This window comes from Oncorhynchus keta, chromosome 25, assembly GCF_023373465.1.
Source record: "Oncorhynchus keta strain PuntledgeMale-10-30-2019 chromosome 25, Oket_V2, whole genome shotgun sequence".
NCBI lineage: Eukaryota > Metazoa > Chordata > Actinopteri > Salmoniformes > Salmonidae > Oncorhynchus > Oncorhynchus keta.
In genome coordinates this window covers 37,378,637-37,404,439 of record NC_068445.1, presented here as the reverse complement: position 1 = coordinate 37,404,439, position 25,803 = coordinate 37,378,637, and the positions used below count along the sequence as shown (strand labels likewise).

General features: G+C 41.6%; 2 protein-coding genes across 2 annotated transcripts in view; one reads left to right on the top strand and one right to left on the bottom strand.

The window, feature by feature from the left end:
• LOC118375392 (serine/arginine repetitive matrix protein 4-like) overlaps positions 1 to 25,803 on the bottom strand; it is a 213,198-nt gene that overhangs the window by 156,190 nt on the left and 31,205 nt on the right. The gene's annotated exons all lie outside the window — the stretch shown is intronic.
• LOC127911899 (uncharacterized) overlaps positions 7,332 to 25,803 on the top strand; it is a 278,597-nt gene continuing 260,125 nt past the window's right edge. The window contains exon 1 of the mRNA XM_052479947.1: positions 7,332 to 7,976. The gene's annotated coding sequence lies outside the window, so the exon portion shown is untranslated. The remainder of the gene's footprint in view (positions 7,977 to 25,803) is intronic.

Below are 25,803 nucleotides of genomic sequence, written 5' to 3'. Positions count from 1 at the left end.
GTTTTTTGGGGTAGGGGCACATGGGAGATTAGTGTGTTTTTTGGGGTAGGGGCACATGGGAAGGTAGTGTGTTTTTTAGGGTAGGGGCACAGAGGTGGTTAGTGTGTTTTTTCCCTGTATTACATTTGCTGTTCTGCTCGTATTTTCCTTAGAAACAATAGCTTGACTTACTTTTGATATTTGCTTGATACCCTAATACATTTTAGAAACGTTGGTGAAGGTTTGGTATGGTGTGGCTATTATTAAGCTTTATTTACTACAGGCCTAAGATATGAAGGCAGAGCACCCCGGTGCTCCAACTGATCCTGACAGTTGAACTTGACATGATGAAGACTGTTTCAAGACTACCAGAGTTACTCCTATCTAACAATATAATGCTTATCTTTGTACAAAATATTAAGATAGAAAATTAACGAATTACCCTCCTTCATCCAGAATGTCATTGATGCTGCATTGTTAAGATTTCCCTTCACTGGAACTGAGGGGCTGGAACCATAAAAACAGCCCCAGTCCGTTATTCCTCCTCCACCAAACTTAACAGTTGGCACTAAGCATTGGGGCAGTTAGCATTTTCCTGGCATCCACAATCCCAGATTCGTCAGTCGGACTGCAAGACGTTGCTTTCAGAGGCAATTTGGAACTTGGTAGTGAGTGTTGCAACCGAGTACAGATGCTTCACTACTCGCCAGTCCCGTTCTGTGAGCTTGTGTGGCCTAACACTTTGCAGCTGAGCATTAGGTGCTCCTAGACGTTTCCACTTCACAATAACAGCACTTACAGTTGACCACAGCACACTCTAGGATGGTATAAATAGGACAAACTAACTTGTTGGAAAGGTGGCATCCTACGACGGTGCCACATTGAAAGTCACTGAGCCCTTCAGTGATGCCATTCTACTGCCAATCTTTGTCTATGGAGATTGCATGGCTGTGTGCTCAGTGTTGTACAACTGTCAGCAACGGGTGTGGCTGAAATATCCAAATATACTCATCTGGAGGGGTTTCCCTCCGGCGCAGCCGGAGTCACCCGTCACTCCGGTGCTGCCGGAATCTCCCGTCGAATCGGGACCCGTTGCTAGGGTCCCCAGTCCGAGGTCGGCGACGAGGGTCGCCACTCAAAAGGCGCCACGGAGGCGGGTTGAGAAGCGGGTAAAGACTATGATGGAGTGGGGTCCACATCCCGCGCCAGAGTCGCCACCGTGGACAGACACCCACCCAGACCCTCCCCTATAGGTTCAGGTTTTGCGGCCGGAGTCCGAACATTTGGGGGGGTACTGTCACGTTCTGACCTTAGTTATTTTGTTATGTCTTTGTTTTAGGTTGGTCAGGGCGTGAGTTGGGGTGGGTTGTCTATGTTCGTTTTTCTATGTTGTGTTATGTGTTTGGCCTGGTATGGTTCTCAATCAGAGGCAGGTGTCGTTAGTAGTCTCTGATTGAGAATCATACTTAGGTAGCCTTTTCCCACCTGTGTTTTGTGGGTGATTGTTTTGAGTGTTTGTATCTGCACCAGACAGAACTGTTTCGGTTTCGTTCGTTCACTTTGTTGTTTTTTTTCAGTGTTCTATTACTTTATTAAAAATATGGACACTTACCACGCTGCACATTGGTCCTCACCTTCTTCCACCGCCAGCGGCCATTACAGATCCCTTACAGATCCCTCACTTCCAAGGCAGTTACAGTCAATTAACTAATTACTGATCATAATCTTGATGTGATTGGCCTGACTGAAACATGGCTTTCGGTTGCCAGGTGCACAGTGTTTACTCCGACACATTGGTGTGGCTGGCTTCCGGGTTAGATGCGCGCTGTGTTGAGAAGCAGTGTGGCTTGGTTGGGTTGATTCAATTGATTTCCCCCAGACTTTTATCGTTGTCTCTGGTCGGCAAACACTCAGCCCATATCCCTGCGGGGCATCAAGTGCGGTGATCAGTGAACCCTCAACCTTCTGGCCCATAGCCCTGCGGCACATTGAGTGTGGTGGTCGGCGAACCCTAAACCTTCTGGCCTATTTCCCTGCGGGGCATCGACTGTGGTGTTCGGCGAACACTCAACATTCTGGCCCATAGCCCTGCAGGGTATCGACTGTGGTGGTCGGCGAACACTCAACCTTCTGGCCCATAGCCCACAGCATTCTGAACTGGCACAGTCGATATCCACGTTTCTGATAAAATCATTTATATGTTGAAAGATAATGATTAAATTATTACTCTGAAACCATATAATTTTATGAAATTGATTACAATCATAAAACTATAATCTGATGTGTGTAGTTTTAGTTAAAATTAGAACAAGGACCTTTTGTTCCTTTTTAGCATGTAAGCAGGGTACAAGTGTGAAACAAATGATAACAGGAGCAATCGAAAGACAAGCTGGACTACTGTGTTCCTTACAGGACATTCTGTCTCCACCCTTGGAGGGGAGAAACTGTTAGGCTTGTAGAAAATGATGAAACATGTTGCAGATTAACCTTTTTGGGATAGGGGGCAGCATTTTCCCTTTTGGGTGAATAACGTGCCCAGAGTAAACTGCCTCCTACTCTGTCCCAGATGCTAATATATACATATTATTATTAATATTGGATAGAAAACACTCTGAAGTTTCTAAAACCGTTTGAATGATGTCTGTGAGTATAACAGAACTCATATGGCAGGCGAAAACCTGAGAAAAATCCAACCAGAAAGTGGGACATCTGAGGTTTGTAGTTTTTCAAAGCTTGGCCTACCGAATACACATTGAGATATGGATGAGGTTGCACTTCCTAGGGCTTCCACTAGATGTCAATCGTCTTTTAAAACTTGAATGAGGATTCTACTATTAAGGAGTTGCTCATGAGACCTCTTTGAGTCAGTGGTCTGGCAGAGAGCCTTGGTCTCATGATGCGCGCTCCCGACAGAGTTACCTCTTGTTCCAGTGCTTCTCTGAAGACAAAGGAATTCTCCGGTTGGAACATTACTGATGTTTTATGTTAAAAACATCCTAACGATTGATTCCATACATCGTTTGACATGTTTCTAAAGGACTGTAAAGGAACTCTTCTAGGTTTTGTCTGGACGAAGTGCTCACGCCTCATGAATATGGATTACTGGGCTGAACACGCTAACAACAAGTGGCTATTTGGACATAAATGCTGGAACTTTATGGAAAAAATCTGAAATGTATTGTCAAACTGGGATTCCTGGGAGTGCCTTCTGATGAAGATCATCAAAGGTAAGTTAATATTTATGGTGTTGTTTCCAACTTTGTTGATTCCAAAATGGTGGATATTCCTCTGGCCGTTTTGGGTTCTGAGCGCCGTTCTCAGATTATACTTTTTCCGTAAAAAAAAAATTGAAATCTGACACAGCGGTTGCATTAAGGAGAAGTCTATCTTTAATTCTGTGAATAACACTAGTATCTTTTATCAATGATTATTATATGTATTTCTGCAAAATCACCAGATGTTTTGGAATCAAAACATTACTGCACATAAGGCGCCAATGTAAACTGAGATTTTTTGATAAAAATATGCACATTATCAAACAAAACATACATGTATTGTGTAACATGATGTCCTATGAGTGTCATCTGATGAAGCTCATCAAAGGTTAGTGATTAATTGTATCTATATTTCTGCTTTTTGTGACTCTTTGACTGGAAAAATGGCTGTGTTTTTTCGACTTGGTGGTTGATCTAACATAATCATATGTTGTGCTTTAGCTATAAAGCATTTTTTAAATCAGACACGGTGGGTAGATTAACAAGAAGTGTATCTTTCATTTGCTGTATTGGACTTGTTAATGTGTGAAAGTTACATATTTCAAAAAAATATTTTTGAAATTTGCGTGCTGCCTTTTCAGTGGAATGTTGTCAAGGGGTTCCGCTAGGTTAAAAAATGTATCTACTGTATGAAGTGGAAAAACACAGACTGTCTAAGCAGACACAGACTGTCAAGGCATAGCTTAAGATTTGAACTTGTTTGTTTGTGTTATAAAGACTGGGTTTACATTTTTGATGTTAGGACGTCCTTGTGAATAAACCTTTTGACTATTGTAAGCTGAAAAATCTGTCTGTTTAATTTAAACCAGAATCTTACAAACTGGGTTGCAAACTGAGTAGATTAATTGAAGTTTATGAACATTGATAACAAAATTCTTATAACAGTTTCTTAACACAAGGTCACTACAGATATTGTTATTTGCAGTCGTGAATACTATTTTAAATTCATTATATGAGGGGGAGCATGTTTAATTTGTTTGATAGTACAAGGGGAGGGTCATATGAAAATATTTTTTACTTTGGGGAAGGGGCGCATTTTTTTTCATGACATCTTGAGTTGGACCAGCCTTTCCCCCTTAGTTAATTTAGACCTGTCCCTAAACAATAGTAATGCTTTTTACAGTTAACAAAGTACATGTGATAGAGGAAATTATGGTTGAAATGACTAATTATGACTAATCATTCCAATCAGAACTGACTAGATTCAAACTAACAATGCTTATCCCAGTCGGCAGCAGGTAAAGTAGCCTTTATTCTCAAATTTGGGAGGGATTATTTAGGATATTTATTGATTAAAATGTTATGAAGGAGTTGAATTTGATCAATAATAGGTGCTTGAATATTCCGAACAAATAGAAATGGGTTTCTACCGGGGGTATTAACCAGGATATCGATAAAAAGGAAGCAGGTCCGAAATTGACCTTAGGTAAGGTGCGCTACCATCAAATAAACTAGAGCTTAATAAAGCCTGGTCTTGCAAGCCAGAAGGATTATTAAGGAGTGATATAGTATGCATTGGAGAATTAGGACGCTTGTTCCGTACAAATAGGATGGCCAATAATTCAATAAACATACCTAAATAAAGTTTTTACCTAATAGTCTATCTGTATATGAAAGTAGCAGATAGATATGTTAAAACAGGTGAGGATAAATTAGGCTTGGTGAGAAGGCAGGGTAATTCTAGGCGAACAGAATAATTGAACCTGTACGATGCTGAAAGAAATTAATATCAAATGATAAGTGATTAGTCTAGAGTAGCGAGATTTGAGACATTAACGTTGAAAGTCCCAAAAGGATTATCCTATGGGTGAAATGGGATGTCCGATCAAAAGTCTTCTATAGACGTGGTTCACAGGAGAGGTCAACTTAGTCTAGAGTAGTGAGATTCGAGACATTAACGTTGAAAGTCCCAAAAGGAATATCCTATGGGTGAAATGTGATGTCCGATCAAAAGTCTTCTATGGACGCGGTTCACAGGATGGAAAATACATACTGATTATTTTTGAAGGAACACACACATAGGCAGACAGAATAATAACTAGAAGTAACTAAGTAACGGTAAATTACAAATTTATAGAACTGCACGCACATAGAATTTAAAAATTATATAGAAAGGCATAGATAAGTGATTAGATACCATAGCTACAAGGGAACGGCAAGGATTATGTGGATCCCGCTGAAGCCGAGAGAGGTATAACGGAGTTAGAGAAGGAAATAAAGTCGAGAAAAATGAATAAGGTGAGTCAAAAGAAAAATACAAGATGTTTTAATTGTAACTCTCTCCTGATCAGCCTCAGGGGAGAGTCATTTGTATAACGAATGGGGTCATATTGAGTTACTAGTTTTAAGGTAAATTCATTAGAAATGAAGCAGTTTTGGCTGAGGGCTTAGAATTACTGTTTGAACGCAAATGAGAAAGTGGTTCAGGATTCTGTCTTATAACATTAGCTGTGAAGTTGTTGAATGGGCTATTAGTGATTTGGTATTGTAACAGAGAGAAAGTCATATTCATCATTGAGAATAAATAGGGGAAGATAACATATTTTGAGCCAACAGGGCAGGGAAGAAATTGAGATATTTTTGTTTGGTTTTAACACTCGTGTACAGGAGTGTCAAAAGACGGGGGACATTACCTGTGTAATGGGGGAGGGTGTCCGTATGGGGATTACGAAATAACCAACTTGGGACAGTTCTGGGATTGGAGAAGACGATATCCTTATGGCATAGGGGATCCCACAAAGGTGGATAGGTTTTCCATGATATAGGGGAAACCTGGGAGCACTGTTGAACTTTGTAAAGGTGATGAAATCCTACTAACCATCAAAACTATTAAGCTCACTGATGCAGGTACTTACACCCTCGGACTACAAAGGACCGTGTCAGACACGATGGGTGTGTTTTCTATTAAGGTACTGCCAAAACCAGAGGTCCCAGACGAACCAGGGCCAGACACACTCGTCTACCACCCCTGGACCGAACCTGCTACTACTGGGTTAAAAATCCCATTCAGGTAATTAATGTCAGACTATTCAACTATTGATCAATTAGGCACTGAGACTGGTTTTGATGGTAGGGACAAGTTGTGGCTGTCTTATACAGAATAGACTTGCTTAGGATATGCTTCTTGCTAGTCAGGGGGGCGTCTGCAAGATGTTTGGTGAACAATGTTGCACGTATATTCCTAATAACACCAGTCCAGACGGTAGTATCTAAGGGCCTTAATGGGCTTGATGCACTATCTGATTGAGATGAGGACCATGGCGGGGGTGGAGGAGTCTGACTGATCTCTTGGTTGGGAGCCTGGTTTGGTAAGTATACTGGTATGGTGGTTACTGGATTTCTGACCCTAATTCTTGTATTATTGTTATTGATGTGTTGTGCTGCTTGCATCATACCGTGTTTTAAGAAGTCTGTTACAGATGTGGTGAAGGCTTCAGGCATGATGCCTTTGCTTGATGCTCCAGTTGGAGAGGCTGAGGTGAAGCATGCTTTCGGGGGAGGATGAGACTGACTGAGGATGACCCATGTATGTTTGTTCTCCCTGTCGTGAAGGGTGGCATGGTGCCCACCTGGTGCAGGATAGGAATAGCTGAGAGGACCAGATGGGTTATAAGAATGCTTTGTTCTGCTTTACTCTGTTTTCCATGACCAATGTTTTATTCCACACTTTGCAACACATATTAAATCCATGTTATTGTCAGATAGAATACTGAGGGTCCCCAAGGAGAGGGCTTGTTAGTGTAGGAAGGATTTTTAATATGGTTAGCATTTATTAGACCTTGATTGATTATTATAAGTTTTTAAATAGTATTACATTTAACAGGAATATAGGACATATATGATGATTTAGGATTATTGTTAGGATTAAGATTGATTAAGGAAATGTAAGGACTTTAGAAAAAAGCCGCTCATAGACATGTTCTTTCTAAAAGAAAATTCATGAGTTTAGATAAAACCAAACGGTGAGGCATGTAGTTCTCCTCCCTCCTGAATCCTCCTCCCCACCCCCCCCCCCCCTCCTCCCTCTCTGCAGATGACTTTGTCAACCATTTTGAAAAGAAGGTCGACGACATCCGATCCTCGTTTGCTAAGTCAAACGACACCGCTGGTTCTGCTGACACTGCCCTACCCTGTGCTCTGACCTCTTTCTCCCCTCTCTCTCCAGATGAAATCTCGCGTCTTGTGACGGCCGGCCGCCCAACAACCTGCCCGCTCGACCCTATCCCCTCCTCTCTTCTCCAGACCATTTCCGGAGACCTTCTCCCTTACCTCACCTCGCTCATCAACTCATCCCTGACCGCTGGCTACGTCCCTTCCGTCTTCAAGAGAGCGAGAGTTGCACCCCTTCTGAAAAAACCTACACTCGATCCCTCCGATGTCAACAACTACAGACCAGTATCCCTTCTTTCTTTTCTCTCCAAAACTCTTGAACGTGCCGTCCTTGGCCAGCACTCCCGCTATCTCTCTCAGAATGACCTTCTTGATCAAAATCAGTCAGGTTTCAAGACTAGTCATTCAACTGAGACTGCTCTTCTCTGTATCACGGAGGCGCTCCGCACTGCTAAAGCTAACTCTCTCTCCTCTGCTCTCATCCTTCTAGACCTATCGGCTGCCTTCGATACTGTGAACCATCAGATCCTCCTCTCCACCCTCTCCGAGTTGGGCATCTCCGGCGCGGCCCACGCTTGGACTGCGTCCTACCTGACAGGTCGCTCCTACCAGGTGGCGTGGCGAGAATCTGTCTCCTCACCACACGCTCTCACCACTGGTGTCCCCCAGGGCTCTGTTCTAGGCCCTCTCCTATTCTCGCTATACACCAAGTCACTTGGCTCTGTCATAACCTCACATGGTCTCTCCTATCATTGCTATGCAGACGACACACAATTAATCTTCTCCTTTCCCCCTTCTGATGACCAGGTGGCGAATCGCATCTCTGCATGTCTGGCAAACATATCAGTGTGGATGACGGATCACCACCTCAAGCTGAACCTCGGCAAGACGGAGCTGCTCTTCCTCCCGGGGAAGGACTGCCCGTTCCATGATCTCGCCATCACGGTTGACAACTCCATTGTGTCCTCCTCCCAGAGCGCTAAGAACCTTGGCGTGATCCTGGACAACACCCTGTCGTTCTCAACTAACATCAAGGCGGTGGCCCGTTCCTGTAGGTTCATGCTCTACAACATCCGCAGAGTACGACCCTGCCTCACACAGGAAGCGGCGCAGGTCCTAATCCAGGCACTTGTCATCTCCCGTCTGGATTACTGCAACTCGCTGTTGGCTGGGCTCCCTGCCTGTGCCATTAAACCCCTACAACTCATCCAGAACGCCGCAGCCCGTCTGGTGTTCAACCTTCCCAAGTTCTCTCACGTCACCCCGCTCCTCCGCTCTCTCCACTGGCTTCCAGTTGAAGCTCGCATCCGCTATAAGACCATGGTGCTTGCCTACGGAGCTGTGAGGGGAACGGCACCTCAGTACTTCCAGGCTCTGATCAGGCCCTACACCCAAACAAGGGCAATGCGTTCATCCACCTCTGGCCTGCTCGCCTCCCTACCACTGAGGAAGTACAGTTCCCGCTCAGCCCAGTCAAAACTGTTCGCTGCTCTGGCTCCCCAATGGTGGAACAAACTCCCTCACGACGCCAGGACAGCGGAGTCAATCACCACCTTCCGGAGACACCTGAAACCCCACCTCTTTAAGGAATACCTAGGATAGGATAAAGTAATCCTTCTCACCCCCCCCCCTTAAAAGATTTAGATGCACTATTGTAAAGTGGCTGTTCCACTGGATGTCATAAGGTGAATGCACCAATTTGTAAGTCGCTCTGGATAAGAGCGTCTGCTAAATGACTTAAATGTAATGTAATGTAAAAATGTAGTTAAAATTTGGGAATGTGAAAAACAGAGCCACAGGCAGACAGAAGAGCCCTCCCCCGCACTGCAGAGACCTTGAAGGTTGGAGAGCAGAGAAGTTTTAGAAGGGGAGCCAGGACGAGCAAAGATAACATAGTGTGTAGATAACAGTTACTGAGTGGAGACAAAAGCGAGAATTGGACATTGGTAAATAGTGTTCTAGAATAGGATGTGACCTACGGGATAATTAACTAATAAAAAAATGTTTTTAGCTAATAAACAGAACGAATAAGAACTGTTTTATTAACCAAACCTGTATGTCCAAGAGTTTATGCACTACAGGTGAACTACAGGTGAAGTCACTCAATCCAGTCCCATAGGCCTGGCGGGGGGACCATACCAAGGGCTCCTGGTGACAGCTAGCTGAAAGAGCTACCCGGATTCATATCGCACTGTGGGAGGGTAAGACACATTTACGCTGTCGAACAATAACAGAGTTCGAGAGGAGAACTGGAATTAACAGAATTCTGGGGGCCAGCTCTCGAATGAAAAATACCTTACCTGTCCTTTCCTCACTGTTGTTGTTCATAGAAGTGAAAATGTGTCTGGCTCTTGCTAAGCGATGTGTTCTAGGGGAGAGGGTGGGGCTTCACATGGAAGCTGTTCATCTGAAGCTGTTTTATCGTGGGTGACATGTTTCTGATATAGCACGTCCTACTAGATATGCGGAGAGTGGTAATTTGACCCATGGTTTAGACGGTGAGGATTTTGTTCCAAAATAGAAGAGATATCGGTGCAGGTTCCCATATTGATCGTGGACACAGGTCATACCCCATGGGGAGAGAGGGCTATATGAATCCACTCACCCAGTATGGAAAAAGGTAGAGTGGAGTGGCATAAGGAAATGCTTAACTCTTTAAATAGAAACGAAGGAGGGTCAAGGGTTGTGGTAGGGAGATGACCAGGTCTTGGTCGACACTCTAGTACGGTTCTGGGTAGAGGAGTGTGGGTCGGTATGGTAAAGCTGTTCATGAAAGCAGGAATGCCAGATAATGACAGTTGTATTGATTTGCACTATTTATATCCCCAGGAACCAAGTTAGTACTTGCAATAAGACAGAGAATATAACCACTGACGAGACCATGTCTGAATTGACAGGCTGGATGAACTCTGGGGATTTCAATCAAATAAAATGGGCCAGTGTTGACACCTAGTGGTTGTGTGGGTCATGTGCGCAGACAACAGGACATGAAGTTATCTAAAAGGGAAAAGAGAAGCACTTCATCTGGGTCATTTGATGACAAGGTATACATTGATAACATTGGGGTTCCAGGAGAGGTGCCAGATGAGTCAAAGCAAGAAATCAGATCCTAGCAGGATTAGAGTTAAGCATTTCCGGGGTTCTACTCTCACAAGAGCGTGGACTGGATTAATTATAGTTATGATAATCAACAGCGCTTTAGCAGGAATACCAAAGGTGTTATTAAAGGTTTTGTAGAACAGACTGAAGCAACCAGCTGGAAGACCTGACAGAATAGAATTGCATTAGATAAAAGGGGGAAGTGGGCGTGATAATCAGGATCGAATCAGTGCCCGAAGCCTCAGCTGGTTTGACCACCCTGGCTCACGGGTTGGCAGAAAACTCTGGGGTGAATACTTCCCTGACTAATTGGTTTGATAGTACGTTTGGAAAATGGAAAAATGTTATAATCACTGTGTTATGGGCAGCATCCACCTGCATGACTGTTTTAATTTTATGCGGCTGTTGTCTAATTCCCTGTGTGCGAGTCCTTGTTTCCAGGACTCTGGAGAGATCAATGACACTACAGATGGGGCGTTATGGGCCGATTCCAGGTTCTGACCCGTGGAGGACTGAAGGCATGTCTACAGAGGAAGTGGACGAATCTGAATATGTCATTTGTGGGGAATTTATGTTTGATGAGAATAGTGTTGAGATGAAGGGGAATTAGATTGTAATTTGTTTCAATGATTAAAACTGTTTTTTAATAAAGATGGTAAAAAAAAAATCCTGAAAGAGGAGTTATGATTCTGATGTAGGTTTAAAAACAGTTGGAGTTAAGGTTAGATTTGATTGATGGTGGGTGAAGAGTCGGGTAAACATTTATAATAATATTTTTATTTTGTAGATTTGAATGTATAATATTTAATCAAAGGGAGGATTGATAGAGGAAATTATGGTTGAAATGACTAATTATGTATACATTCCAATCAGAACTGACTAGTCCAAATGCTATAATGTACTGTACATGTGAATTTTCTCTCTTGCTCCCTTTCCCAATTGTATATAATGTAGTCAGGAGTTTAGTAACAATGAAGGTCTGTTCCTTAGTTCATTCAGTTGTACAAATCTCCAGGTGGTGGGAACGGGCCATCTCCAGATTGTCTAGGATGTTGATTTATACTGACTGGCCTTGACTTCGTGCTGATGACGCGAAGGCTCAGGAGCTGGGGGGCCCCTCTGCTTGTGAAATAGAACGTTTGGAGAACGCTGACGTCATTTTCAGTTTATAACCTGTGGAAATGTGTGTATGCATTTAGTACTCTCTTGTAATAAACGCTGTTTACCTTTGGCTTTTAAGACTGGTCTCAATCTACTTCATGCATAATTAATGAACTTACAACTCATTAATGAAATAGAAATGAGTGCGAATTGATTTTGGCAATAAAACATACAGGAATTTATAATTCCTCTATCAACATGCTATAAAGTCCTGACGAGTGCTCACTGCTTTGACAGTTTAACATATTCTTGCATGAGTCAGGAGGGTTGAAAAGTCAGTCCATAGACGTTCATACAGTGGCTTGCAAAAGTATTCACCCCCTTGGCATTTTTCCTATTTTGTTGCCTTATAACCTGGAATTAAATTTTATTTGGGAGGGTTTTGTATCATTTCATTTACACAACCACTTTGAAGATGCAAAATATTTTCTATTGTGAAACTATCGAGAAATAAGACATACAAACAGGAACCTTGGGCGTGCATAACACCCCCCCCCCCAAAAAAGTCAATACTTTGTAGAGCCACATTTTGCAGAAATTACAGCTGCAAGTCTCTTGGGGTATGTCTCTATAAGCTTGGTATATCTAGCCACTGGTATTTTTGCCCATTCTACAAGGCAAAACTGCTCCAGCTCCATTAAGTTGGATGAGTTCCGCTGGTGTACAGCAATCTTTGAGTCATACCACATATTCTCAATTGGATTGAGGTCTGGGCTTTGACTAGGCCATTCCATTCCAATACATTTAAATGTTTCCACTTGAACCACTCAAATATTGCTTTAGCAGTATGCTTAGGGTCATTGTCCTGCTGGAAGGTGAACCTCTGTCCCAGTCTCAAATCTCTGGAAGACTGACACAGGTTTCCCTCAAGAATTTCCCTGTATTTAGTGCCATCCATCATTCCTTCAAATCTGACCAGTTTTCCAGTCCCTGCCGATGAAAAACAACCCCACAGCATAATGCTGCCACCACCATGCTTCACTGGATGATGTTCTCGGGGTGATGGAAGGTGTTGGGTTTGTGCCAGACATAGCGTTTTCCTTGATGGCCAAAAGCTCAATTTTATTCTATTCTGACCAGAGTACCTTCTTCCATATGTCTGGCGAGTCTCCCACATGCCTTTTTACCTTTAAGCAGTGGCTTTTTTCTGGCCACTCTTCCGTAAAGCCCAGCTCTGTGGAGTGTACGGCCTAAAGTGGTCCTATGGACGGATACTCCAATCTCCACTGTGGAGTTTTGCAGCTCCTTCAGGGTTATCGTTGGTCTCTTTGTTGCCTCTCTGATTATTGCCCTCCTTGCCTGGTCTGTGACTTTTGGTGGGCGGCCTTGTCTTTGCAGGTTTGTTGTGGTGCCATATTCTTTCAATTTTTTTATAATTTATTTAGTGGAATGTTCAAAGTTTTGGATATTTTTTTAGAACTCAACCCTGATCTGTATTTCTCCACAACTTTGTCCCTGACCTGTTTGGAGAGCTCCTTGTTCTTCATGGTGCCGCTTGCTTGGTGTTGTCCCTTGCTTAGTGGTGTTGCAGACTCTGGGGCCTTTCAGAACAGGTTATGTGACACTTAGATTGCACACAGGTGAACTTTATTTAACTAATTATGTGACTTCTGAAGGTAATTGGTTGCACCAGATCTTATTTTGGGGCTTCATAGCAAAGGGGGTGAATACATATGCAAGCACAACTATTTTTTTCATTTCACTTCACCGATTTAGAATATTTTGTGTATATCCGTTACATGAAATCCAAATAAAAATCCATTTAAATTTCAGGTTGTAATACAACAAAATTGGCAAAACACCAAGGGGATGAATTATTTTTTCAAGGCACTGTAGAGGTTTACTCAGAGACAGGCAAGAGAGAAAAAGCTAAAACATAAAATCTCCAATCTCCAAGCGTAAATATTAATTAAATACATCTATGGAGAGAAAGAGAGAGAGAGAGAGAGAGAAAGAAAGTAAATTGAAAGAGAGAACAAGCAAGTGAGAGCGAGAGAGAGAGAGAGAGATTAACTTGAAACTCATTTAGATGGGGACAAATACACCAGGACACCACTGCCTTGTGATCAAAGCTCCATCATTAATTCTGAAACTATCATCCTTGGCAGACCGAGAGGTTTTACCGCAACTTGATTTCCTTAAACGGTGCGCCTCCCAAAGGCACCCTATTCCCTTCACAGTGCACTACTTTTGACCAAAGCCCCTGGGCCCTGTTGAAAAGCAGTGCAATATAAATGGAATAGGGTACCATTTGGGACGCAACCCTATCTTCAGTTCAGAGTCAAAGAGAGTTGCTGAGACAAAGCAAACCAATTCCGTCTCTTTCAACACAAGGACACTGCAGAGCTCAACGTTTGAATTAAAACCCTTAAAATAACCTTTCATTACGGGACTATCTGCAAAGGATTTCATGTTTTCCAAATGAACTGAGAGAAAAGCGTGAGGACAATTTTTTCAATCGACACAAAATGAAATAGATAGGCCATCAAAAAGTGCCATTATATCTCAGCTGTCATATTATTAAGCCGAGGAAATGTGTTTTTCTTCTTCACCTTGGAGTAATTTCCCCAACTATGTGGTACATTTTCACAATTCTGAGCACAAACATCAAAACAGATCATCAAAATGGCTCATGTTTCAAAAGGACATTTTCAGTTGACTGAGTGCAACAAACATATTCACAAAGTCACTTTGTTCCCTGCACCAAATCACTCTTTCAATTTAGATAAATATTGTATCTGCTTTTCAAAATGTAATGGACACTTTACTTTGACATGATTTGCTAACAATACAATAAACCGTCACTTATTCGAACTGCTCAACACAGATTTAGTGCCTAGATAATGTATAGTTAGATAACTTCTGAACAATGTCATTTTTTGTATTTTTACCTCATAAATGTATCAATTTGACATCAATTTACATTGGAAGGTAAAACAAAATCATACATGGATGTGGCTTAAATACTACAGTACATCAGAGGTAGGCAACCCTGTTCCTGGAGTGCCGCAGGTACTGCAGGATTCTGTTCCAACTAGGCACCACACCTGACCAACTGAGCTAATTGATCAGTTCAGTGATTACCTAAATTCAACACACCTGGTCTTCCAGGTTGGGTTAAACCAAAAACATGAAGCACCTGCGGCCCTCCACGACCAGGGTTGCCTGACCTTGTACTACATAATTATCCATCAGGCAGCGTGCTTCAACGAGACAAAGTAGAAAGAGTCACTCTATTGGCTACCATTTGGAATTATAGTGTAGTATACAATTCCCTACTGAAATACCTGGGTTGGATATAACAATATACTCGTGAATATATTAGAGTTTCATTAATACACTGTAAGCTGATGAATTTCAAACAGAGAGACAGGTGATTTTGTATTAGTTGACAAGTCAAGTAAAAAGACGATGTAATACAATTTGGCAGACCAATATCCCTATACAATACCCCTATTTCTGAGGATTTGTCCGACGTATGTACTGCATAAGGACAATGAAACTGTAACACGGACATATTCCTGAACATGCCATTGGTTATAGTTTTTTATTTATTTAAATGGTGCATGTCAGGTTATAGTCACATTCTGAATAGAAAATGATATTTACCATCTACTATTCTTGTTTTTCACCACTTCATGAAGAAGGGCTTTGAAATGTGTATCTTGTATTTTTTGCTGTTGGATCAAATGCTAATTGAAATGCTTAAATGTTGAGCATATCGTTATCTGATGTATTGATAACTAATCAATACTGTATGTGATCACGCAAAACTTAGATTTTGCATGAATGACTCCGGGGTGAAAGATGCGAAACCCCAATGAATTCACAATCAAAGGTTCTGAACAGAAGAATAGGGGACAAGTGTTATTATTTTAGAGTTTTGTACTTATAGTTTTGAAAATATACCACATACATTTTTTATAAAGTGATTGAAAAAAACATATGAAAAAAACGTTTTCTATAATTGACAATCTAACCACAAATCACTAATAGATTCATACTGGTGTAATTTAATAAGGGGTCAAACTATTATACTATATCGAAAAAAATCCATGTTCTTAAAAAACCTCTACAAACTCCTACACTTTTTCAGTAAGTAGTAGTTGACTAATAAGTCACCCTACATTTCAGACTAGACATAACAAGAACTGATAATACATCCAAACAGTACTGCACTCCCAGAGTATGCGAGCATTTCCTGGCAGGCCCTGGAAAACAGTTAACCTGTCAGCTCTATTCTTCCTAATCAGTCCTCAGCCCGATCTTCCAGCTACACAAATGTCACTGGGAATAGCAGTCACACTGCGGCTGTAGAGCTTCAGCCAGACCCATCACTATCGAACACAGGTCTTTAGAGAACATGTATGTGACTGTAGAGCTTCAGCCAGACACATCACTATCGAACACGGGTCTTTAGAGAACATGTATGTGACTGTAGAGCTTCAGCCAGACACATCATCAATATGAAACATGCTTCTCTACTGAATGTTTCCTTTACACACAGCCATAGCCACTGTAATTTGTCTGGTTGACAACATTCTCAAAGCCTTACACAAGTTAAAGGAAATATTCACCCATTTTGAATGTTTTTGTTTTTGTGCAACTCTGAACAGTGTTTTATCGATTCCCGTGGTAATTTCATGTTTTCATGTGTATCTGAACTATTGCAGTTCAAGCAGGCAGAAATAGTGCGCTATGACGTAGCATTGCGATATCGCCGCTCTCACTGGAATAGGAATACGACTTGTAGATCATGAAAAGGTCTATCATACATGTCACATTTCAATACTGGCCCGTGTCACAACGCGGAAGGGTGACATCTCTCGAATGAGCCATTGATCATATTTTTTTGCGATATTCTTACCTCAAGAAATATAATTGAGACATTTCTGCTATTTGTCTGCACCTTTAGTCCGTGGTTCGTTGCATGGTGCTGTTGCCTGGCCGTTATGAATGTCAAACTCCACTCTGCAAGGCACATCGATCGCATGTTGAACTTGGTGAGATTGTAGACTCCTAAATTGATAGTGCAGTTTGTTTAGGGCATTTTACATTTAAATAGCTACTTCACATTCTGATATTGACTTTGGTATTAGTATGTGTAGCTAGCTACCTAGCTAGCTAGCCCATAGAGAGAACATTGCATTGTGGATTTTGTAGTCGACTTGAACAGCAACAGAATTCCACAAATATGTTCACGTTTCTACCAACCTTATTATAACTACAAAATGAAACATTTGTTTACAAAAAATATTGTTCTCACATACAGTATTAGTGTTGTTTAACACAGTAAAATAAAGGGATGAATGGTTTTGGCTGCATTTCCTATTTATTTAACTTTTTGTCCAGCAATACTCTGCTGACATTATACTGTACTGTGTGCAATTACGCAGATATAACCTAAGAAAAATAAAACGACGGTCCTAAGGATCTAGATAGGGCCTTGTTATTTTAGTAATTGTTTACAGAAAAACACTAAAATAAAGTATGATGCATGTAATGTGTAACTCCCGTTGCCCTCATTGACTGCTCTCGGGCAGGTATTCCTAAATTGGGGTACGCCCACCCCCGGGCGTCTGCCAAATAATAATGTGATTCACATTTTTAAACAATCCATTTACATTTTCCAACTAGGCTATACATTAGGGTGAGGTTTTTTCTCGTCCTCATTTCACCTACATTTTTTTTACCATCTAGTGTTCAGCGAAATAACAACACCATGTCAAATACAGGTAGCCTAGTGAAATAATTAACATCCAATCACGTTAACTGTTACTCTCTCGCGGGAATTCCACTAACGTAGCCAAACGTAGCCAAACGTAGCTACTGCTCATTCCGTTGGCTCGAAAATGGATAAATGGTGAAAAAAGTAAGGCCTCCATAGAGACACATACCAGCTCTACTGGTAGACCTGCTACTACCAGCAGTACTACACCTGCACCTGTCAACAACAAGTTGTTCTGCTTCCACCAGCACATCCAATGCTATTATCAGTAATTCACATTTGTTGTTAGTCCAGCTGTGAATCTGATGCAGCCGAAGAGCTACTGCCCCCTTACCCGGGAAAGCACTGAACAACAGAAAGGGATGTTGGACCATCGAGTGGTGCAAATATGATGAGATCTACACCTCTCATTAACCTGGGGTGAGTTATTCACAAATGTTGATGAACAAATAAGGTTTTATATGTAAAATGGCGAAATAAAGAGCAAAATGATTGATTATTATAATATTATTATTATTTGTGCCCTGGTCCTAGAATTGCTCTTTGTCACTTCCCACGAGCCAGGGACAAAAACTCTAATTCTTATGTTGAATAAATGTATCGTATAGTGTGTGTGTGGCAGGCTTACAAGGATGGCAAAAAAACAACATTTGAGAGTCCGCTGACCCTGGTGCTGGAGGAGGTACGCAGCCTGAGGTTGAATGTTTGAAGGGGTACGGGGCTATAAAAAGTTTGGGAACCACTGCTCTAGGACATGGTGAGGAAAATAACTTTCCCATGTTGGGAACAGTTAGTAACATGACGATTGTCACGCCTTGGTCTTAGTATTTTGTGTTTTCTTTAATTATTTGTTCAGGCCAGGGTGTGACATGGGTTTATTGTGTTGTCGTATTGGGGTTTTTGTAGGCATTGGGATTGTGGCTGATTAGGGGTGTGTCTAGCATAGGCTTGGCTGCCTGAGGCGGTTCTCAATCAGAGTCAGGTGATTTTCGTTGTTTCTGATTGGGAACCATATTTAGGTAGCCTGGGTTTCACTGTGTATTTTGTGGGTGATTGTTCCTGTCTCTGTGTAGTGTTCACCAGATAGGTTTTCTCGTTCCATTTGTTATGTTGTATATTTATAGTTATTTCATGTATCGCTATTCGTCATTAAAGAACATGACTAACCACCATGCTGCATTTTGGTCCGACTCTCCTTCAACAGACAAACGCCGTTACAACGATGCTAACCTCAACATTATTTTTCTTATAAAGGAATCCTAACCCAGTAACATGACGATGCTTACCTCACTCAACCTTATTTATCTCATAAAGGAATCCTAACCCAGCCACATAATGATGCTTACCTCACACAACCTTATTTATCTTATAAAGGAATCCTAACCCAGTAACATGACAATGCTTACCTCACACAACCTTATTTATCTCATAAAGGAATCCTAACCCAGTAACATGACAATGCTTACCTCACACAACCTTATTTATCTCATAAAGGAATCCTAACCCAGCCACATAATGATGCTTACCTCACACAACCTTATTTATCTCATAAAGCAATCCTAACCCAGTAACATGACGATGCTTACCTCACACAACCTTATTTATCTCATAAAGGAATCCTAACCCAGTAACATGACAATGCTTACCTCACACAACCTTATTTATCTCATAAAGGAATCCTAACCCAGTAACATGACGATGCTTACCTCACACAACCTTATTTATCTCATAAAGGAATCCTAACCCAGTAACATGACGATGCTTACCTCACACAACCTTATTTATCTCATAAAGGAATCCTAACCCAGTAACATGACGATGCTTACCTCACACAACCTTATTTATCTCATAAAGGAATCCTAACCCAGTAACATGACGATGCTTACCTCACACAACCTTATTTATCTCATAAAGGAATCCTAACCCAGTAACATGACGATGCTTACCTCACACAACCTTATTTATCTCATAAAGGAATCCTAACCCAGTAACATGACGATGCTTACCTCACACAACCTTATTTATCTCATAAAGGAATCCTAACCCAGTAACATGACGATGCTTACCTCACACAACCTTATTTATCTCATAAAGGAATCCTAACCCAGTAACATGACGATGCTTACCTCACACAACCTTATTTATCTCATAAAGGAATCCTAACCCAGTAACATGACGATGCTTACCTCACACAACCTTATTTATCTCATAAAGGAATCCTAACCCAGTAACATGACGATGCTTACCTCACACAACCTTATTTATCTCATAAAGGAATCCTAACCCAGTAACATGACGATGCTTACCTCACACAACCTTATTTATCTCATAAAGGAATCCTAACCCAGTAACATGACGATGCTTACCTCACACAACCTTATTTATCTCATAAAGGAATCCTAACCCAATAACATGACGATGCTTACCTCACACAACCTTATTTATCTCATAAAGGAATCCTAACCCAGTAACATGACGATGCTTACCTCACACAACCTTATTTATCTCATAAAGGAATCCTAACCCAGTAACATGTATGCTTACCTCACACAACCTTATTTATCTCATAAAGGAATCCTAACCCAGTAACATGACGATGCTTACCTCACACAACCTTATTTATCTCATAAAGGAATCCTAACCCAGTAACATGACGATGCTTAACTCACACAACCTTATTTATCTCATAAAGGAATCCTAACCCAGTAACATGACGATGCTTACCTCACACAACCTTATTTATCTCATAAAGGAATCCTAACCCAGTAACATGACGATGCTTACCTCACACAACCTTATTTATCTCATAAAGGAATCCTAACCCAGTAACATGACGATGCTTACCTCACACAACCTTATTTATCTCATAAAGGAATCCTAACCCAGTAACATGACGATGCTTACCTCACACAACCTTATTTATCTCATAAAGGAATCCTAACCCAGTAACATGACGATGCTTACCTCACACAACCTTATTTATCTCATAAAGGAATCCTAACCCATGTAACACAACCTTATTTATCTCATAAAGAATCCTAACCCAGTAACATGACGATGCTTACCTCACACAACCTTATTTATCTCATAAAGGAATCCTAACCCAGTAACATGACGATGCTTAACTCACACAACCTTATTTATCTCATAAAGGAATCCTAACCCAGTAACATGACGATGCTTACCTCACACAACCTTATTTATCTCATAAAGGAATCCTAACCCAGTAACATGACGATGCTTACCTCACACAACCTTATTTATCTCATAAAGGAATCCTAACCCAGTAACATGACGATGCTTACCTCACACAACCTTATTTATCTCATAAAGGAATCCTAACCCAGTAACATGACGATGCTTACCTCACACAACCTTATTTATCTCATAAAGCCTTAATCCTAACCCAGTAACATGACGATGCTTACCTCACACAACCTTATTTATCTCATAAAGAAATCCTAACCCAGTAACATGACGATGCTTACCTCACACAACCTTATTTATCTCATAAAGGAATCCTAACCCAGTAACATGACGATGCTTACCTCACACAACCTTATTTATCTCATAAAGGAATCCTAACCCAGTAACATGACAATGCTTACCTCACACAACCTTATTTATCTTATAAAGGAATCCTAACCCAGTAACATGACAATGCTTACCTCACACAACCTTATTTATCTCATAAAGAAATCCTAACCCAGTAACATGACAATGCTTACCTCACACAACCTTATTTATCTCATAAAGGAATCCTAACCCAGTAACATGACGATGCTTACCTCACACAACCTTATTTATCTTATTACGCTTTTTTTTCAATGAACCATCAATGTACAACCCAAGAGTTTATTAACATATTGTAGATTGATTGATCTATTGACTGATTACCATAGAACGCTGTTACTGTGTACATAGGACGTAGAATGGATTTACGTCTTACCACAGCCACTTTGGTTGATTATGACGTTCTGTGAAATTCTGTGTCCAGAGACAGTCGCCAAGGTGATGTGAAGTGATGATGAGAAACCGTTTCAGGACTAGCCAATTATATCCTCCTCTCCCATCTCTGATTGCATTGTCACATTGTTGCGCCCTGAAATAGTCTCAAATCCCCAAAGGCACCCTATTCCCTATATATTGCACTACTTTTGACCAGAGCCCTATGGGTAGTAGTGCACTATAAAGGGAATAGGGTGCCATTTAGGACACACTTATAGTCTCACATCCCAGACAAGTCCGGCCATCAGTTATAAATGCAAATGAGATGTAGTTTCACATGAATGGTAGAACGTCTTCCTAAAATGAGGATGGGCACGGAGGATAGAAAGGACAGAAGGAGATAAATGAAGAGGAGGAGAGAAGGCCGGGATGTGGAATATAGGCCAGTCAGGCTTGAAATAATTTAATTGAAGTGATGAGGGTCGGACTTTGATAAGTTTGCTTTTTAATAATGGCTCCCCAATCGCTTCGGGGGGTCCGTTTGGCAGCTACAAAGACAATATCATGTGGATCAAGAAATCTGCAAGTATGGTCCGGGTTTAGTTGGCAAGCTGACAGACAGAAAGACTGGGTGTAGTCGGCAAGCTGACAGACAGAGAGACTGGGTTTAGTTGGCAAGCTGACAGACAGAGAGACTGGGTTTAGTTAGCAAGCTGACAGACATAGAGACTGGGTTTACATGGCAAGCTGACAGACAGAAAGACTGGGTTTAGTCGGCAAGCTGACAGTAATAGAGACTGGGTTTAGTTGGCAAGCTGACTGACAGAGAGACTGGGTTTAGTTGGCAAGCTGACAGACAGAGAGACTGGGTTTAGTTGACAAGCTGACAGACATAGAGACCGGATTTAGTTGACAAGCTGACAGACAGAGAGACTGGGTTTAGTTGGCAAGCTGACAGACAGAGAGACTGGGTTTAGTTGGCAAGCTGACAGACATGGAGACTGGGTTTAGTTGGCAAGCTGACAGACAGAAAGACTGGGTTTAGTCGGCAAGCTGACAGTAATAGAGACTGGGTTTAGTTGGCAAGCTGACAGACAGAGAGACTGGGTTTAGTTGGCAAGCTGACAGACTAGAGACTGGGTTTAGTTGTCAACCTGACATACAGAGAGACTGGGTTTAGTTGGCAAGCTGACAGACAGAGAGACTGGGTTTAGTTGGCAACCTGACAGACAGAGAGACTGGGTTTAGTTGGCAAGCTGACAGACATAGAGACTGGGTTTAGTTGGCAAGCTGACAGACAGAAAGACTGGGTGTAGTCGGCAAGCTGACAGACAGAGAGACTGGGTTTAGTTGGCAAGCTGACAGACAGAGAGACTGGGTTTAGTTAGCAAGCTGACAGACATAGAGACTGGGTTTACATGGCAAGCTGACAGACAGAAAGACTGGGTTTAGTCGGCAAGCTGACAGTAATAGAGACTGGGTTTAGTTGGCAAGCTGACTGACAGAGAGACTGGGTTTAGTTGGCAAGCTGACAGACAGAGAGACTGGGTTTAGTTGGCAAGCTGACAGACAGAGAGACTGGGTTTAGTTGGCAAGCTGCCAGACAGAGAGACTGGGTTTAGTTGGCAAGCTGACAGACATAGAGACTGGGTTTAGTTGGCAACCTGACAGACAGAGAGACTGGGTTTAGTTGGCAAGCTGACAGACAGAGAGACTGGGTTTAGTTGGCAACCTGACAGACAGAGAGACTGGGTTTAGTTGGCAAGCTGACAGACAGAGAGACTGGGTTTAGTTGGCAAGCTGACAGTAATAGAGACTGGGTTTAGTCGGCAAGCTAACAGACAGAGAGACTGGGTTTAGTTGGCAAGCTGACAGTAATAGAGACTGGGTTTAGTTGGCAACCTGACAGACAGAGAGACTGGGTTTAGTTGGCAAGCTGACAGACAGAGAGACTGGGTTTAGTTGGCAAGCTGACAGTAATAGAGACTGGGTTTAGTCGGCAAGCTAACAGACAGAGACAAAACCTCGGACAAAACGTATTGACAGAACACAGCCTGTCTGTTTGTCTGTCTCTCGTGATTTAACCTGCTGTAAATACTGCCAGTGTCCCAAATGGCACCCTACTCCCAACATAGTGCACTACTTTTGACCAGAGCCCTATAAGCCGTGGTCAAAAGTAGTGCACTACATAGGGAATAGAGTGCCATTTAAGACACTGTGTCCTTCAGACCTGAATCTGCCGCTGGGAAGATACAACGTCAAGCATGCTATGCATGATTTTCGGATTTTCCAATATGCAGACTCAGTGTGAATGCATTTTTAATGCGGTTTGGGTCTCTGTGCAATCTCTTAGCCTGGGAGTCATTGCACTGCACAGACATTATGAGTGATGGTACTGCTGTACCTGGTGGTATGTTCCAGTTGAAAGTGGCAATAACCGTGGCTACGTCCCAAATACCACCCTATTCCCTTTAGGGCCCTGGTCAAAAGTAGTGCACTATATAGAGAATGGGTTGTCATTTGGGACGTGCCCCATCATCTCTCATCATCAGTCTTTCCCTAAAGCACTGCAGATCTAATTACCATGATGGCTTCCTCAGCTACACGTTCACCAGGCACCGGGCCCTCTATATCATTTTCATAGTGCCTCATACAACTTGAAAACTCAACAGTATCGTTGCCTTACAAATGGAAGACTGATGCAAATGCGTTCCTTAACGATGGGTTGACAAACATTAAAACCTCAGCCTTTGATCTTAATTATGACAAAGTATGATGAAGCGCTGGAAAATGGGTTGGTTTATTGACATGTTGCACCTGGTTTATTCCCTCATCCCAGCCAATCCCCTTCCACCTACATTAGTTACCATGCCGTTACCATTGGAGCGATGAACTACCTTCAGATGAACTACATCCAGGTGAACTACCTTCAGATGAACTACCTTCAGATGAACTACCTTCAGATGAACTACATTCAGATGAACTACCTTCAGATGAACTACCTTCAGATGAACTACATTCAGATGAACTACCTTCAGATGAACTACATTCAGATGAACTACATTCAGATGAACTACCTTCAGATGAACTACATTCAGATGAACTACCTTCAGATGAACTACCTTCAGATGAACTACATTCAGATGAACTACCTTCAGATGAACTACATTCAGATGAACTACCTTCAGATGAACTACCTTCAGATGAACTACATTCAGATGAACTACATTCAGATGAACTACCTTCAGATGAACTACCTTCAGATGAACTACATTCAGATGAACTACATTCAGATGAACTACCTTCAGATGAACTACAGATGAACTACCTTCAGATGAACTACCTTCAGAACTGAACTACCTTCAGATGAACTACATTCAGAACTGACATTCAGATGAACTACATTCAGACTACATTCAGATGAACTACCTTCAGATGAACTACCTTCAGATGAACTACCTTCAGATGAACTACCTTCAGATGAACTACCTTCAGATGAACTACCTTCAGATGAACTACAGATGAACTACCTTCAGATGAACTACATTCAGATGAACTACCTTCAGATGAACTACCTTCAGATGAACTACCTTCAGATGAACTACCTTCAGATGAACTACATTCAGATGAACTACCTTCAGATGAACTACATTCAGATGAACTACCTTCAGATGAACTACATTCAGATGAACTACATTCAGATGAACTACATTCAGATGAACTACATTCAGATGAACTACATTCAGATGAACTACCTTCAGATGAACTACCTTCAGATGAACTACATTCAGATGAACTACCTTCAGATGAACTACATTCAGATGAACTACCTTCAGATGAACTACATTCAGATGAACTACCTTCAGATTAACTACATTCAGATGAACTACCTTCAGATGAACTACATTCAGATGAACTACCTTCAGATGAACTACATTCAGATGAACTACCTTCAGATGAACTACCTTCAGATGAACTACATTCAGATGAACTACCTTCAGATGAACTACCTTCAGGTGAACTACCTTCAGATTAACTACATTCAGATGGACTACCTTCAGATGAACTACATTCAGATGAACTACATTCAGATGAACTACCTTCAGATGAACTACCTTCAGATGAACTACCTTCAGATGAACTACATTCAGATGAACTACCTTCAGATGAACTACCTTCAGATGAACTACATTCAGATGAACTACCTTCAGATGAACTACATTCAGATGAACTACCTTCAGATGAACTACATTCAGATGAACTACCTTCAGATGAACTACCTTCAGATGAACTACCTTCAGATGAACTACATTCAGATGAACTACCTTCAGATGAACTACATTCAGATGAACTACATTCAGATGAACTACCTTCAGATGAACTACATTCAGATGAACTACCTTCAGATTAACTACCTTCAGATTAACTACCTCCAATTGAATATCAGTAAAGGAACTACCTTCAGATGAACTTTCAGATGAACCTTCTCTTACCCTCTTCAGA